Here is an 18305-nt window from a genome sequence, read left to right on the forward strand (position 1 = left end):
AGAAATTTTCATAGCAGGGGCCAGCAAAAAGTTCAAATTGGAACTCTTGATTACACACCCAGGTGGAATTAAAAGTTGCCACCATCCCACATTTACAAAGCACACAGTTGAGTCTTATACCTAAGCCTTTCCACAAGTGTAATTGTGACATATATTGTAGTTCAGTTCCTGAGTGATTTAATAATTCTGCCTAGATATAGCCTACAAAAGAAAGTTTGACAAATATCTGCACCAAGCACCTTGGTGATTTGACTGTGCTATCTAAAAAGTGTCCTCAGGCAAAATAGCCACATATTTCTGGACCCATTATTTAGGGTATATGACTCTCCTCTTTGACCTGTACCCTGCTTCCTATAGTAATTGTAGCTTTTCTAAACACTGCATTCAAATGACACGACTCTCTTTTTTGGAGAAACTCTCCTGTTGAGAGGCATTTTGACACATGCTTAAGCCCAGCTTTTAGGTCATATGACGTTCCTCTCCTGCCTAGACACAGCCCAAAATGAACATTGTGTAACAGAGTTGGATTTAGCACACAAGTTATGTGATATTTTGGACAGGACTCTTCCTGCAAAAAGAATACTGGTATATTTCTGGGTCAGCATTTAGGTGATGTGGCTGTTAGGCCTGATTCATAACCACAGAGCAAATTGTAACAAATACCTAGGCAGGGCTAGCAGGAATAATAATGACTCTTATACGTGAACTCATCCAATAGAGAATATTTTTACTCTTAAAATTCAGTTTAGGGACATGCATGATGTCCTGGATCACTTTCTTGTACAAACGTCACAAAAGATTACAACACTCACACATATTTTACAGAGTCTTTGGTTTATACAGAAAGAGTGAAAGCAGGGTTCAACTCAGATGAAATTGTGCATCTTGTATGCACATCCACCTGATAGTAAGGACTGTCATCATCTCTCTTGGATGAAGGCAACTGTCACACATGGAAACAGGGCATGCATGGTTTTGTAAATCACATCTTTTGAATTTTCTGACAGTGTGATTGTGATATAAATCTTTGCCAAGCACCAGCGTAATTTGACCCTCCAGGCCTGTTCCAGCCCATATACGGGATTGTGCTATCTACCTAGGCCAACCTCGAGGATATGTGACTCTCCTGCCTGGGCCCTTCTCTCAGTAAGGATTGCACATATCACTACATCTAGCATCCAGTTGATGTTCACCTTCTTGTCTCTGCCGTGTCAACCGAAATTATTGTGAACATATTTGTGTGTGCACCTCATAGGTGATGAAACTCTAATCTCTGGAATGGGCCCTGCATAAAGGAAGGATGGTGACATATTGTGAAGCCAGGCATACAGCTGTGGGTACTTTCTGCCAGAGCCATGCCCAAAGTAGGGCATTGTGACATACCTCTGCACCTGTCACCTAGGTTAAGCAGCTCTCCTGCTTGGGCCCTGACAACCTGGAAAATGACATATTTCTAGGCCAGACACACAGGAGATGATACTCCTTTGCCAAGACTATGCTTCACAGAGGACTTTGTGACCTATCTCTTGGGCTAATAAACTAGTTGATGGGACTGAATGCCATGGCCTCACACACATACAGCATTGTGACAGGAAAGTGAAACCTGCCCCAAGGTGATGTAACCCTTTCACCTTGGTTCTGAACAAATGGGGACTTGCAGCATACCTTAGGACCCAGCACCCAGGTAATATGGCTCTTCTGCCTGGTTTCTGCCCATGTGTTAGATTGAGACATATACCTAAAGAAGCACCAATGAGACACTGCTCTCCTCTTCTGCCTAAGTTCTGTCTACTGGGGACATTGGGACATGTGTCTAAGCCCATGACCTAAGTGACATGACTCTCTTCCCCTGCCTCAGCCTTTAAAATGCTGAAATTGTGATGTATTTCTGAGACCAGGATTTAGGTTATGTGACTATTTCCTTTTCTCTGAATCATGCCCACAAAGGGAAAGTTTCACCTATTGCACTCAGAAAGGATGTTACTCTTCTGCTACAGTCCTGAATAATGAGGGAGTGATTGCATAATGGTAGTTCCAGCACTCTAATGATGCTTCAGTCCTGCAGGCGCCAGAGCCACAGAGAGTATTTTGACGTATCTTCAGCCAAATCTGGAAGTGTTTTGGCTTTCATCCCTTGGTTGAGTTTATTATTTATTTTACAAGTAAAATTGTGTCATATTGCTAGGTCCAACATCCAGATAATGTGACCCCACTTTCTGTATTCTGTCTAGAGATGGCACTGTGACATGCTGCATGATACAGCACCTAAGTGATGTTACTCTTTTTTGTAATTTTTTGCCCACGAATGGGATTACAAAATATACCTTGTTTCAGTTTACAGGTATGATGGTCAAACTTACATTGTGATTCAGCAAATAGAAGATATTTTGCCTCTCATTCCAAGGCTTAGGGCAATAGGTAAAATCCTGGGGTGCATATTTGTACTAAGTTCACAGAACAATAATTAATATTGTATAAACTGCTTGGGTGGTATGAAGAGTTTCCTAAAAAGGCCCAGCAAAAAGTTAAGATTGTGATTCTCAATTACACACACAATTGAAAGTAAAACTTGTCACCACCCCTCATTTAGAAAGCCCATTGCTGAGATACTGAGTCTAACAAATAAAGCAGTACAAAGATGGAATTGTGACTCTCTTTTGTGGATTTTGCCACAGGTGCAACCGTCACTCATTTTCTGACCCAGCTCACAGGCATAAAATTAAGTCTCACTCCTGAGACATAATATACATACATATATATACATACATATATACATACATATACATACATATACATACATATACATACATATACATAATATACATACCAATATAGATAATCTACATAATGTAATATTACACATAATGTATAATATTATATGTATATATACATATATTATACATATAATATTATATGTATATATACATATATTATACATATAATATTATATGTATATGTTATACATATGTTATTCTACATATGCTATTGTACATATAATATTATATGTACATATACATAATGTATACGTATAATAATGTACATAATATACATAACAATAGACATAATATACATAATATAATATTATGTAATATTATATAATATGTAAAATGTAATATAATATGTAATATGTAATATAATATGTAATATTATATAATATGTAAAATGTAATATAATATGTAATATATAATATAATATACAATATATGATATATATTATATATTATATCATATATTATATATTCTAATATAGACTATATAGTATATAATATCATATGTTATATATGATATTATATATAATATGTATCATATAATATATAATGCACATCATATATTATATATTATATATAATATATCTGATATATTATATAATCATATATACGAATCATATATCAATCATAAATACACATACATGTGTGCATACATATACATATATATACAAAATAAAATGTGGTTTTAACGATATGTGTCCCAAAACAATATGCCTCAAAAAGGACCCAAGAAGAAGCTCAGTACAGCTGAGTTACCAGAAGGAAAGAGCCTATGTAATGAATAAACAAAACTCTAAAAAACCATAGAAGTAGAAAATATTTTTCTCAAAGTTACAGCACTTTAAATTTTAAATGCTCTTTTTCAGCACTGGTAAAATCACAAACCACAGAGTGAAATAGGAAAGTATGTCTCATTTTAAGAACAACTACAAAAAAATTATGAAAAAATAACCTTTTTTTGACAGCCGTAATGGCAGCCTTACTAAAATGTGATACTTAAAATTTAGCTACTTATTAAGCTAATAGAATAAACAAAGAAGCACAAACAATTATGAACAAAAATTATTAATCCAAAGAGTAAAATTATTTTAAAACCTAAAAATGTCTAGAGATAAACTGTAAAGTGAAATAGAGAAATATGGCTCATTTGAAGAATTAAAAAGAAATTATGATCTGAAACTTTTTTCAGACATCCCAAATGGTGGTCTTACTAAAACATAATATTTAAAATTAAGATTCAGAGTCAGCTAATAGAAGAAACAAAAGAAGCACAAAAAATTGTGAACAAAAATTAATAAAAAAATAAAATTATTTTAAAACCTAAAAAAGTCTAGGGATAAAAAGAAAAAAATATTCACTACAGATATTTAAAAGCAGACTTGAGCTGGGGGAAGAACACTCTATCAGCAAACCGAAGAAACGGTGTTGATATTATTAAGTTAGGAAATGATAGAAAAAAAAGTAAATTAATGAGAACAAAGCCTAAAATGCTGTGAAACACTATCAAGCACACTTATTATGCATACTGGAAGTTCAAAGGGTGAGAAAAAGAATGAGGAAGACTATTTAGAAACAATAATGGTAAAGAAGGTCAAACGCAACAAACTCCAAGTAAGAGAAACTCAAAAGAAACAAACTCAAGTTATATGATAATTAAACTCTTCGAAAGACAGAGAAAATCTTGAAAGCAACAAAAGAAGTGGCTAGTAATGTTCCAAGAACCCTCAAAATTAATCAGCAATCTTATCTGAAAACTCAGAGGACAGACAGCAATAGATTAACATATTCCAAATGATGTAAGAAAAAACTTTTGAACAGAAATCTTATGTTCAAAACATTGTCCCTTATAGGTGACGGAGAAATCAGGACATTTCCAGATAAAAGCTGGGACATTTTACCAGTAGACTATCTTTTTTAAAAATGTCTTATGGGTTACTTCACGGTAAAATGAACAGACAACAAAGAGCAGTATGAATGAATATATATTATGGTAAAAATAAATATATAAGATATTGGAAAACATAAAGAATAACCATGCACACCTCCATAATTTGTTTCCCAAGTAATTTAAAACACAAATATATTTAATAAAAACACTATCACTAACTTATGTTTTTGACATACAATGCATAAAGGTATGATTTTGAGAACTCAATAAGGAAATCGTAGGGGTGAAGCTATACAGAGTTAAGGGATTTGTGTGTTATTGAAAGTATGCTAGTATAACTTTAAAAGTGGAATAACTTTAGAATATTCAATGTAATCACAGTATCAATGACAATTAAAAAAGAAAAAGAATAACAGGCAGGTATAATTCTTTCTGTACCACATCAGAGAGTAGGAGATGTGGATTTAGCTACTCTCACTTGAGGCTTCCAAGCTAGCTATCATTTACCATGAGACAAAGCCCAAGCTTTCCCACCAGGGCGTAAGTGTGGAGACCCTAAAGCACATGGCATAGCTGCTATTTCAAACAATTTCCACTATACCAGTGGCAAAGAAATAGAATAGGCTCGTCCATATGCAGAAACTAGTGAAGAACTGGAGGCAGAAATAGGTGACTATGTGGAGATACAAATGAAACAAATTTGGCACAGAAACTGCTCCAATCCTGTATCTTTCTTCATGGCTTTCCAGGAGTTTGAGGTTGAAACTATTGTTGACAAAAGACAAGGCAAAATGGAAAGACAGAGGCCAGGCACAGTGGCTCACATCTGTAATCTCAGCACTTTGCAAGGCTGGGGTGGGCAGATCATGACTTCAGGAGATGGAGGCCGTCCTGGCTAATACAGTGGAAACTGTTTTCTACTAAAAATCATAAAGTTATCCAGGTCTGGTGGCAGGCCCCTGTAATCTCATCTACTCAGGAGGCTGAGACAGGAGAATCACATGAACCCAGGTCGTGGAGGTTGCAGTGAGCTGAGATTGTGCAACTGTGCCACTGTACTCCTGCCGGAGTGACAGCTCAAGACTTTGTCTAAAAAATAGAAAAATAAATAAAATTTGGTGTTGAAAAAGTTAGGAAGAAACAGTGTCATACCAGAGCAGCACTGGTGAAAAATGTATATTTGACTTTAACAGATGACAGACTGAAAAACAGAAAAAATTAAAAAGTGGCATGGACCAGAACAACTAGAACTTTTTCAAACAATACCAGGAGATGAACATATACATCTACCAAGCCCAATTTTTCTAAGAATGTTCCTAAATCTCTAATGTCTGTCCAACACCACAAATTCAAAAGTAGCCAGTTATGTGCTGCCAGCCAGAATTTTAGCAGTAATCCAGGGTCACGTCTGCCTGATGCAAAGAATATGGAGCTACTATATTCCACTATCAAGAAAGACACTTGCCCCTTACAGCCCTATACACAAAAGAACACAGTGAGTGGCATTCAGGAACTCAAGAATCTGGACCCTATTGCAGGAGATCAGCAGGATACAGTGGTCTTCAAGGAGGAGGAAGCGAAGCTCATCAAGGCTTTATCAGATCCCAGGGCAGGACAGTGTGGAATGGAGAACAAGACCCAGATTCACCCACTATTTTCTCAGAAGTCTGGCTCAGTTACTGCTTCCATGGCTGCAGACTCTGCTACCAAAAAAGCTATAGTGTTATTAATGGGGCTATTAGCAGCCAGTGGAGAAACAGACATGCATATATTAGTTGCAAGAGTGAAAGGTGGACCAAGAAATGTTACTGACAATGGCAGAGACCAGCCTTTTATCAAGAAGATGTACTTCACCAGAGGGCTAACAGAAAATACCAGCACATACAGATATATTGTAGTGAAGAAAGAGGATGGATTCACCCAGATGTTGCTATAAACTAGATCAACATTAAAAAATGCACTGAATATAGAAGTAACTAAAGAAATGGTTAATGCTCAGAATAGGGCTGCTGTGGGTGGGAGCAAGCTTGTGCTGTTCAGTGCAGGTGGAAGTGTCCTTTGCTGTGGTCTCAATTTGGGGTACTTTCTGAAGTATTTAAGGAAGGACAGAAACAGAACAAGCCTTGAAATGGTGAACACCATCAATAAATTTGTGAATAATTTCAAACAATTTTAAAAGCCTATTTTTGTATCAGTCAGCATCCCATCCTTTGGAATAGGTGCATCCACACTGCATCTTTTTGATTTCTTTTGAGCTAATGAAAAGACTTTGTCTCAAATCCCTTATATGACATCTGGACAGAGTCCAGATAGCTGTTGTGTTACTTTAGCTCCTAATTGAACTTTGCATCATCCAGCCTCCTTAATTATTGTGACCATGAGACATTCCTTCATGCTTTGATTGGTCCCAGCCTAAGGTCTCAGGCCAAGCTGTCACTTCAGCTCCTTTCTTGGTCCAGGGCCAAGTTCCAAGGCTGAGACTTGTAGCTTCTACAAATCATCACTTCAGCTCCAGGTGAATCCAAGACCAAGTTTCAGGGCCAAGGCAAATAACGCTTACTCCAAAAACACTAAGCACATTCCTTTACTTCTCTGCCTTTAGAAACTGTAAAGCACAGTCTCATAATAGGTAAACCCCTCACATTCCACCCCCACTGTGAAGAGTTTTTTACTTTCACTTATAAAAGTTTTGATTCAACCTTTTTCTATCCATCCTCCTTAATTTTCTTGGCCATGAGACAAATAACTCTGTGTGATACCTCACATTTAGAGATTTCTAGATTGTAGTGCACTAATGAGACCACAATGATTGAAGTCTGGGAATTGAGCTATGGGATGCATCAGCCTTGTGAGACCAACTGACGAACTGTCCCCACACTGTGATACATACACTTGGGGGCATTCAACCATATAGTGGTCATGATCAGAGTCTCAAAAGGGGCAAGGCAAATTGATACAGCCTAGAAACCTGAGGGACACCATCAAGCAGCCATACATATGCATTTTGGGAGTTCGAAGGAAGAGACAAAGATCATGGAGACTATTTAACAAAATAGTCATAAAGAATGCAACAATTTAAGACAATAAGTAAGCACCCAAGAAGCTCAACAAACTCTAAGTAACAAAAACTCAAAGAAACAAACTCAAAGTTACCTGATAATTAAACTGTCTAAAACAAACACAAAGAGAATCTTGAGGATTTTCAAAGGAAGGAAGGGAAGTAGCTAGTCATGTAAAAGGGACCCTAAAAATAGCCAGTGGACTGCTTATCTTAATAACCACTGAAAAGCAGTAGATTACTTATCTGAAAACTAAGACGATAGAAAGCAGTAGACTAATATGTTCCAAGTGATGTCAGAAAAAACTGTCAAACCTAAAACTTATGATCCACCAAATTGTCCATCAAAGTTGAGGGACACATTATGACATTCCCACTTAAAAGCTGGCACCCTTTACAAGTAGACTACCCTTTAAGAAATGTCTTATAGGGTACTTCAGGGTAGAATGGACAGACACTCAAAGGCAATATGAACAAACAAAGGTTAAGGTAAAGATAAATATATGTACAAATATATAAGATACAACATTTGGCCGGGCACGGTGGCTCACGCCTGTAATCCCAGCACTTTGGGAGGCCGAGTTGCACGGATCACGTGATCAGGAGATCAAGACAATCCTGGCTAACACGGTGAAACCCCTTCTCTACTATAAATACAAAAAATTGACAGGCAAGTTGGCAAGCGCCTGTAGTCTCAGCTACTCGAGACGCTGACATAGGAGAATGGCGTGAATCTGCGAGTCGGAGCTTTCAATGAGCCTACATCGCACCACTGCACTCCAGCCTAGGTGACAGTGCGAGACTCCATATCAAAAAGAAAAAAAAATTAACAATATGCACCTCCACAAGTTGTTCTCCAAGTACCTTAAAACACAAATATATTTAATAAAAAAAACCACTTCTAATTTGTGTTTTTGACATAAAATGAATAAAGGTATAATTTTGAGGACTCAGTAAGTGAAATAGTGGAGGTAAATTATACAGGAGTAAAGGTTTTGTATGTTACTGAAGGTAAGCTATTGTAACTTTAAAAATGTTATAACATTAGAATGTTCCATACAATCATCACAGCAACCACAATTAAACAAACAAACACAAAGGAGTAACAGGCAGGAAGAAAGCTTTCTTTTCTACACCAGAAGGTTGTGGCTGTGGATTTAGCTACCCTCACCTGAGGCTACTGAGCAAGCTATCATGCACCATAGCATAGCTGCTATTTCACACAATTTTCACTACACCAGTGGTGACAAAATAGAAGAGGTTCATCCATACGCAGAAGCTGGTGAAGAACTGGAGGCAGAAAGGAGTGACTATGTGGTAACAAAACTGAAAAAATGTTGGCACAGCAACTGCTCCACTCCTGTGTCTTTCCTCATGTCTTCCCAGGAGTTTGAGGTTGAAAGTATTTTTGACAAAAGACAAGATAAAAATGGGAATACAGAGTATTTGATTCGGTGGAAAGGTTACAACAAACAGGATGACACTTGGGAACCAGAACAGCACCTCACAGACAGTGAAAAATGTATACATGATTTTAATAGATGAAAGACTGAAAAACAGAAAAAACTGACATGGACTAGAACCAGTAGAATTTTTTCAAACAATGCCAGAAGAAGAACTTCCAGATCTACAAAAGCGAGTTATTCTAAGAAATCTCCTGAAACGCTAGTGACTGATAAACACCACAGATCCAAAAACAGCACGTTATTTCCTGCCAGCAAGATCGTTAGGAGAAAGGCAGCTTCAATTCTCTCCAACACACAGAATATGGAGATAATAAATTCAACTATCAAGACCCTTGCACCTGACAGCCCCTTTAACGACAAGAAAACTGTGAGTGGCTTTCAGAAACATAAGAAACTGGACCCTATTGCAGCAGATCAGCAGGACACGGTGGTCTTCAAGGTGACACAAGGGAAACTCCTCCAGGACCATTTTTCACGTCCTGGTGCAGAACAAACTGGAATAGAGAACAAGACTCAGATACACCCACCAATGTCACAGATGTATGGCTCACTTACTGCTTCCATGGCCACAGGTTCAGTTATCCAAAAAGGTATAGTGGTATTAATAGACCCATTAGCAGCCAATGGAACAACAGACATGCATACCTCAGTTTCAAAGGTGAAAGGTGGGCAAAGAGATATTACTGATGACAACAGAGACCAGCCTTTTATCAAGAAGATGTAATTTACCATAAGGTTAACAGAAAGTGCCAGCACTTACAGAGACATTGTAGTGAAGAAAGAGGATGGATTCACCCAGATAGTGCTATCAACTAGATCGACAGAAAAAAATGCACTGAATACAGAAGTAATTAAAGAAATGGTTAATGCTCTGAATAGTGCTGCTGTGGATGGCAGCAAGCTTGTGCTGTTCAGTGCAGATGGAAGTGTCTTTTGCTGCAGTCTTGATTTTGGGTACTTTGTGACGCACTTAAGGAATGACAGAAACAGAGCAAGCCTTGAAATGGTGGACACCATCAAGAAGTTTGTGAATACTTCTATTCAATTTTAAAAGCCTATTGTTGTATCAGTCAATGGCCCTGCCATTGGACTAAGTGCATCCATCCTGCCTCTTTGTGATCTCGTGTGGGCTAATGAAAACTCTTGGTTCCAAACCCCTTATACGACCTTTGGACAGAGTCCAGATGGCTGTTCAACTATTACATTTCAAAAAATGTTGGGTAAAGCATCTGCCAATGAAATGTTATTTGCTGGGCGAAAGCTGACAGCACGGGAGGCATGTGCCAAAGGTCTGGTTTCTCAGGTATTTTTGAGTGGAACTTTCACCCAAGAAGTTATGATTCAAATTAAGGAGCTTGCCTCATATAATCAAATTGTACTGGCAGAATGTAAGGCCCTTGTTCACAGTAATATTAACTTGGAGCTGGAACAGGCCAATGAGAGAGAGTGTGAGGTGCTGAGGAAGATCTGGAGCTCAGCCCAAGGGATAGAATCCATGTTAAAGTATGTTGAAAATAAAATTGATGAATTTTAATTGTCAGTCTGTCTGCTCAGGACACAAGAACTAAGCTGAACCAAATGCATCATGAGTTGCAAGATGCCCTAATCCATCTTCATAGCCCAAAACAGTTTCACCCATAGCTAAGGTTTGGAAACAGAACTGGAAAGGTCCAAACTAGGTATTTAAATGGTCACATAATTTTAAGCACTGTAGCTTTAAAAGAAGTAATAAAACAGCTTGTTTGCCCAAATGTGTTTATTTTGTGCTCACATAAGCACAAATATTAAAGCAGATTGTTGGATACTAGATTCTTCTTGCAAGCTCTAATATGTATCTATGCCTACTACTATATATAAGACCAGAGTTGTGTTTTATTGGATGTTTATGACAGAGAATCCTGTAATAATGTTGATTTTTCTTATTTTTTTATCCTAGAATACTGCTACTGGCTTACAAGGCAGCCTTAGCTTCCCTCCCAAAAAAGACACAAAACAGTCAGAGATGGTGCCTTTAACTTTACACTGGCACAAACTCTTCAGAGACACACAATTATAAATTAAAAGACTTCTCTTTTAGAATAAATATTTCTGGAACAAAATTCACTGATGATCATTCTCCTAAACTGAACATAGGACTAGAATTTGTGGTGAGATATCACTTGATTTTCTTTTCTTTTATATATGTCTAGTTCTTACCCAGTTAACAAAAGAAAACTTTATCTCTCTAAGGTAAAACTTGCTGCACCATATTAGTGAATTATGGAATCATTTTGGTGGAAATATCCAGGTTTTAATGTTTGTAATGTGCAGATTTCTGTTACCTTAGAGTATGCTCTAGTTAATAAGTTAAAATTCTGGACACATTATTAAAGGCAGAAACTTCTTTCAAAACAAAGACCCCTACACTCTGTATGACCTTTAAAATTATCAGTGTCTCTTTTTATGAGCACACAATTTTCTAGAACACTGTATGTGTTCAGTTACCCAAAAGCTCTATGAATACTGTCTTGCTGGTTTTTATCAAGGCTCCATTACATAGGCATAGTTGAATAATCCACTGGCCACTGGTGATGAATGTCATCTTTTCCACAACATCTCTAGGGTGTCGCTTCACCAGCCAACAATCTCTGCGGATGATGGCACCTTTGTGCAAGTTTCCCTTGAGCCTTCTTGTCTAATTTTAAACACCCATCTTACAGGCAGCACTCAGCTCAAACTATGGGCTTAGCTTTCAGTTTTCTATGGATGCACCAGGCACAGAATGGAGGCAGATGCATGAGTGAGTGTTGGTTGAGTTCCATCACTGCACAGAGCTTTACATGTTTTCTGTGATGAGGTAAGCAGGTAAGGTGCTGGTAAAGGTGACAGTTCCCTGAAAATATTTAGGTGAATCAGGCATAGCACAAGCTTTCTCTTCTGCAGGCACTGAAGAATGCAGTGGCATCCGGAAATGAAGAAATGCCAGAAAATGCAAAGACCTAAAGACGTCGTCTCAGCCCTGGCTTGGGAATGGTTTAGATCTGGGATATCTAAAGGGCGAATGTCCTGCTTTCTTTTTTCTTTTTCTTTTCTTTTTTTCTTTTTCTCATCTATGGGATCACTATGGCTTAAATTAGGTTTTTCAAAGTGCTCTGTCTCTCTTTCTACTGGAAATTAGGATTTGTGTTTTCTTCACTCTTTCTGTCTTTCACTGCTTTTTATTTATTATGACATGCTATGGAAGAAATGTGTTTCGGCCCAGAATCTTTCTGTTGACTGTAGGGCTGTTTGTCAGAAGCAGTATGATTTTGGCTTAGCAATAACATAACGTCTTCCTATTTGAGACCAAAAAAAAGGCTAGATATTATAAAGGCTCTATATATTTATTGATGTATCAGAAAATTTCCCCAGGTCTTACTTTATTTGTTTAAGGTGCTGTAATGAAAAAGAAACTTGCAATTTACTGGCACCTCATTCATTGGGCATTTCCTATAGGGGTAGTAATGAACATGGAGGGTCGGATGTAAAAACTGGAAAAGCTGATGACGGTGTGACTAAAAATTCTCTACATTAAGAAGATGAGAAAACCTGGAGTAACAAAATTTGATTTTGATTGTTTCCAGGGAGAATGTTTCTCTAACCTTTGGGAGTTGTTTCTTGTGGGCTCTTCTGATATGACTGCTAAGAAGGCATGAACAATTTTACAATATTTACAAAGATGTGGGTTGTTTCACGGAGCAAAAAGCCTTGCACATAGGAAATTTCAAACAATGTGCCTTTATCCCTCAGAAACTATCTAGGTCTTCAGTATTATTGAGAAAAGAAAGATACGTAGTTGTGGTGTATTAATAGTAAAATTTCCACAGGCAGCGAAACAGCCTGGACTACCAGGCTGCAGACAGAAATTTAAGAATCCTGCACAATCCTGTGGCCCAAGCAAATAATTTTTTAAAAAGCCCAACTTTTTGTGTGTGTGTGCTTAAGACATGCCCACAGAGACTCAGATAAAAAAACAAGACCCCATATTAAAATGTTGTGTCTTTTGTGTAACCAGATTGCTTCCAGGAAATAGTCTCTCTTTTTTAGAACATGTACATATTGGACTCCAGTGTGTTACAAAGGGCACCTTATATTACTAAACATGCTTCAGGCTCTGAGCCAAATTTCAGTAAATTATCATTTTAGCCTCTGGACCCATGCCAAGGTCCTCGGCCATCCTTTCACTTTAGCTCTTGTGTGGCTCAGGGCCAAGGTCTTGAGCCAAGCTGAGTCATTGCATCAGGTATTAATATTTCCAGGCACAAGGACCCAGAAAAGATGAGTAGTGCTTTCTTCAAAACTAGTTACTACGTTTTCTTTCTTCTGAGTCCATAAAAATATCAGACTCTTTCTCAGAGTGGGCAACTGACTCTACTCCACCAGAAGTTAACATATTAAACATTTGCTATCATCTCACCTTTTGCATTCATAATTTTTAATGTTCCTGAGATTAAAAAATCTGTGTGTCACCTAAAAATGAGAGACTGATAGATTTTGGTTCTCTAGGGCACAGCCACGTTTGTCTATGGTTCATGGACTGGGAAAGGCTTTAATTAAAAAGGTCACTAGTAGCTGGGCAGGGTGGCTCATGACTGCTATCACAGCACTTTCGGTGGCCAATGCAGGCAGATCATGAGGAGATCGAGATCGAGATGACCCTGGCTAACATGGTGAAGCCCCCATGAAGTCTATTAAAAATACAAAAAAAAAGCTGCATGTGGTGGTGGGCACCTGTATTGAAGCTACTTGGTAGGCTAAGGGAAGAGAATGGCATAAACCCCAGAGATGTAGCTTGCAGATACCCAAGATCACTCAAGTGGGCTCCAGCTTAAGCAACAGAGTGAGAATCCATTAAATAAAAAAAGTGAGTAGGAGTGCAATTCCAAACTATTGACATTCATATCTGCAGCTTGTCCTCTATTTGCATTCATATCTGCAGCTTGTTCTTAGTTTTTGTTTGTTTTTGTTATTTGTTTTTCTTTTTTTAATTTCTGAAGAGCAAAGAAAGCTCTGGGCAAGTGCCAGGTAAAATCCGATAGATTGCCTGCCATTCTTACAAAGCTTAGGAGAAAGGTACGTTGGGAGAGACATTGGCAGTCTCCTTTCACCCTCCACTGTTGAAAATGTTGCCTCTGTTCCAACTATTTTCTTTCACAGAGGATCCAGCTGTCATGTAGGACTGAAAGGATATCTAAGTTAATTGAAGATTTCTGGTTAAGACTATACCACGGCATTTGGTGAAGGCCTCAAAACTAACTCCAGTTTCTGACAGCCTATGAGAGTGTTGCCACCAAAAATTTCAGGCTTTTCTGTGGAATTTGTTTATATCTTTTTTGTCATTGTATGGCTAATGTCCCTCCTGTTTCTTCTTTGTTTGCAATGTTGTGATATGGAGATGTAAGCTCACTGATAAAAGTCAATCATTAGAAACATAATTCAAAGAGTTGCTATTTTGTGATTTTTTTCTTTCAAATAGGAAGAATTCAAAATTGTGGTCTAAAAATTTTTATTTGATAAGGATCTTTTTGTCTGCCAATGATAGATATTCACTTCACTGTAAGGAATGGCATACATTCAAATAAAATTTCTCTTTTTGGCTGGTTATTTCTCTTTAAAAAGCTCCACAAAATCATATATATCTAAACAATTTCTTTGTGAGATGCATCTTTTTTCTGCAGAGACACACACTGTGGGGACAGGTGATAGAGCGTTAACCTTCTTTTTCTAACTTTTGAGTATATAAACCTGAGATTCAGCATTTCATGGAATATTTTAGATCTTAAAATGCAACCTAGTGAAATTAGTTTTTTCTCTGTGGGGAAGCCTTGCCAGTACTTTGCACAAAACCCTTGGTTTTCTAACTCCTCTCTCTCCTACATCTCTCTAACAGTAATAAGACTCTCTGACCTATCAGTAAACAGAAAATTTCCACATCAATAATCAGAAAGAAGACGCCTTTGAGAGACGCATTTTAGCTAAGTACTGTCTTATGAAAGCCAGCCATACGAGCTTTACTTGTTTTAAGGCACACCTTCTTCCTCCAGCAGCACTGACATTTAAACTAACAGAAAATTTTATGTTTCAAAGTCAATAGATCTTGTTTCCTGCAATTTCAATATTTTTTATAGTCCATAGCAAGGGAAGCCACAAATAACATTAAAATTCTTACTCTGTACAAGTGTCTTGCTAGAATCCAATGACTATACCATCTTTTTTTTTAGATTCCCAAGTTACTTTGGTTATCCTCCGGGTTGAGTAGGCTTAAGAAATCAACAAAGAGTCACCAGTGAAGAGCTAAAGCCTGTGCAAGTAAACATTACTTGTCCTGCTGTCTAGATCCTCCAGAACTGTTGGTGAAGGTTTAGCTTCCATCCATGGGGGACAACTATGTCAGTCATCAGACTCAGAAAAGACAAGAGGAATGCAAAAACAGGGAATATCCTATCTTTCTATTCAGTCAGGGCCATTTCAAAAGGGGGAAAAAGATAATAGGAAGATTTTTTTTCCATATTTCTTCAGAAACTTTACAAGCTATCTGCAGTGTGCACCTCCCTAGATTACTGTCTGAAACATAGAAATTTCATTGACTGTGAGATGCTGAAAAAAGAAAGTGGCTTATTTATGTATTTATTGCTCAAGGGCATGACAGCCATAACAGCTCCAGGACAGACACTCCTAGCTTTCTGAGGGAAGTATTCATTTTAGTACTATTCAACAGGTACCTCTTTTCTTCAGATGGCAAAGAAAAGAGTTTGATTTTTTCTTTTTTTCTTCAACCTTACTGTGACTTGGGAGAAAACCCAGATGTTTCCAGGCATGGTAAAACTGACTTTGCCCTCTTGGCAGTCATAACAGGCAAGTTTCAAAGAGATAATTCATTAAAGTCAGAGACAAGCCCCCGAGGTAAACTAAATTATATCCTCTAAATGCCATACGTGCCACCCTCATTTAGAACCTCCAATAGCCATTTCATCATCTTGTCTTATTGTGACACTTCAGAAACCCCAACCTCACTGTTGCCCCTGCAGGAAATACTCCATAGATGTGATACTTGTATAGTAGAAGTTTTCTTCTCATTGTAGGAACTTAGACAAAAAAGTGAAAAACATAATTAAATGTCCCCTGATGACCCCAGTGGACATACAGAGATATTTCAAAATCTAACTCAAGTGTTTAATCATACCTGAATAGACGATACATTACTACTAAACCAAACCCTAACTGTTGCCCTGAAGCATGCAGCTTTACAGAGAGCAGAGTTATCCATGGATGAACCACATGTCTTTTACAAAATCTTGAAAAAGGGAGGGTGAAAAGGAAAAAAAAGTTGAACTGATAACGGAATTATTATTCATAATAGGAAAGGATGAAGTGCTGAAAACTCTATTGGAATCTCATTGATCCTATAGCGGAGTAAAAAAAAAAAAAAGTGAGTCTACTGGAAGGCTTATTATTGAACAGAACAAAACCTCATAATTACTCTAAACTATTCATAATAGGTTAAAAACACATAAAATTATAGAGGCTTTTTTAAAATCCTGAGAGAGGATTTAGTGAAACCCATGTTCCTAACTCCCTATTGAGTTAAGATAAAGTTAATCTTAAGAGAAAAGCTTATTACTGAAGCAGACCCTGACGTCAAAAGAAAGCTGCAAAAATATGTCCTAGGTTCAGATAATATTGTTCTTTTAACAAGACACCACAATGTAACAGCCTTTCTTTCATTTCAGATAACACTAAGAGTCTTTTCTTTTACATTTAAGAAGATTAAGAACTGTATACAAAGGAAACTGTTTGGAGCTAAAGTTTAAATAAGTGGCAAGAGAAGCTCTCTGCCAGTAGAGATAGAAGCTTGAATTAGTTGTCCACTGGGGTTTAATGTTTTTATGGCCTAAAAAATAAAGATATATACTTAGTTTGCAAGCTGTCATAGAGAATGTGTGACTTAGCTTTGCCCAGGCCCAGGACCTATTAGACAGCTTAACTCACGCACTTTGCCTGGGAGCAGTCTGAAGTGGTAATTTGCAAAGACTGCTTAGCTTGGCACAGGACCTAAAGTAAAAGCTTGTCTTGGGATGCTGGCTCAGGAATAATCAGAGATTGAAATGATGATTCATATGGGTTGAGCAACCAGTCAAATACAAAAAGAAATATTTCAGCCAGTACCCACTAGATCCCACTGGGTTTATGCCCACAAAACCAAAAAAACAAAAAACAAAAAAAAAACTTTATTTTCAGAAAGCCCTCTGAGTATACAGAAAACAGCATGCCTATGCCAGACACTGATTCCCAGTCTGAATGAGTGGGAGGTTTGTACAAGATTTTATCTGAATGGACTGAAAGTTCTGTTATCTGTGTTGCTACAGCCATGCTATCAGGCACAACCTTCTGTGTTAGATCCCTTATTGATGCCTACACTTTTTTTTGGTCTGATTATTATGTTGGAATCAGGCCCTTACCTGTTGATTGGGAGTCTTCCAGAAACCATTTCCTTGCTGTTTTCATATGGAAAGCTAGCTAAGTTGTCTTTGTCTTCCCTCAGAAATGAAAACTCTAACTTCTCTTAGGAGACTGGGCATTGGTCTTTCTGGATGCTTTCTGCTGGAGAAGAGTGTTGTGTAGAAAACAGTAGGTAGGATTCTACTGAGAGTTGGTTTAAGTGTTTGTAGAAGAAAGACATGTTAATGCATGGTTTAATTTGCATTATATTTTAAGGTGTGATAGACTTAAGGCAAAAAAAGAAAACCAGCTTCAATTATTAGAAAAAGCACATCACAACTAGACAAGAAGAGTAAGAACAGCTGAAATTCTTCAAGGCTACTAACACGACTGAATAATTGTGGCTATAATTATACCTATTAAGATTTTGTTACATGAGACTGGTTTAGTTAGCTTTCTTATTTGATCCTTTAAAGCAAAAATTCTGTTACAGGAACCATGTTTTCTCTTATTATCAGAAAATATTTGTGGAAGGCATTTCCAGAATTAGAATATTGTTCTAGATTTCTCTATTACTCATATCTTTCTGTTTTCCAAGAACTGTAGCTGGACCTCACGGATTGGCTAACAGAAAAAATATTTTTAAAAAAAGGTTAATTAAAATCGTAG

At 37.4% G+C, this 18305-nt stretch overlaps 1 pseudogene; it reads left to right on the forward strand.

The window, feature by feature from the left end:
• Positions 1-9087: 9087 nt before the first annotated feature.
• LOC129025953 (testis-specific chromodomain protein Y 1-like) lies at positions 9088-10713 on the forward strand (annotated as a pseudogene).
• Positions 10714-18305: the final 7592 nt, after the last annotated feature.

The sequence above is a fragment of the Pongo pygmaeus genome, chromosome Y (genome assembly GCF_028885625.2).
Source record: "Pongo pygmaeus isolate AG05252 chromosome Y, NHGRI_mPonPyg2-v2.0_pri, whole genome shotgun sequence".
Classification (NCBI taxonomy): domain Eukaryota; kingdom Metazoa; phylum Chordata; class Mammalia; order Primates; family Hominidae; genus Pongo; species Pongo pygmaeus.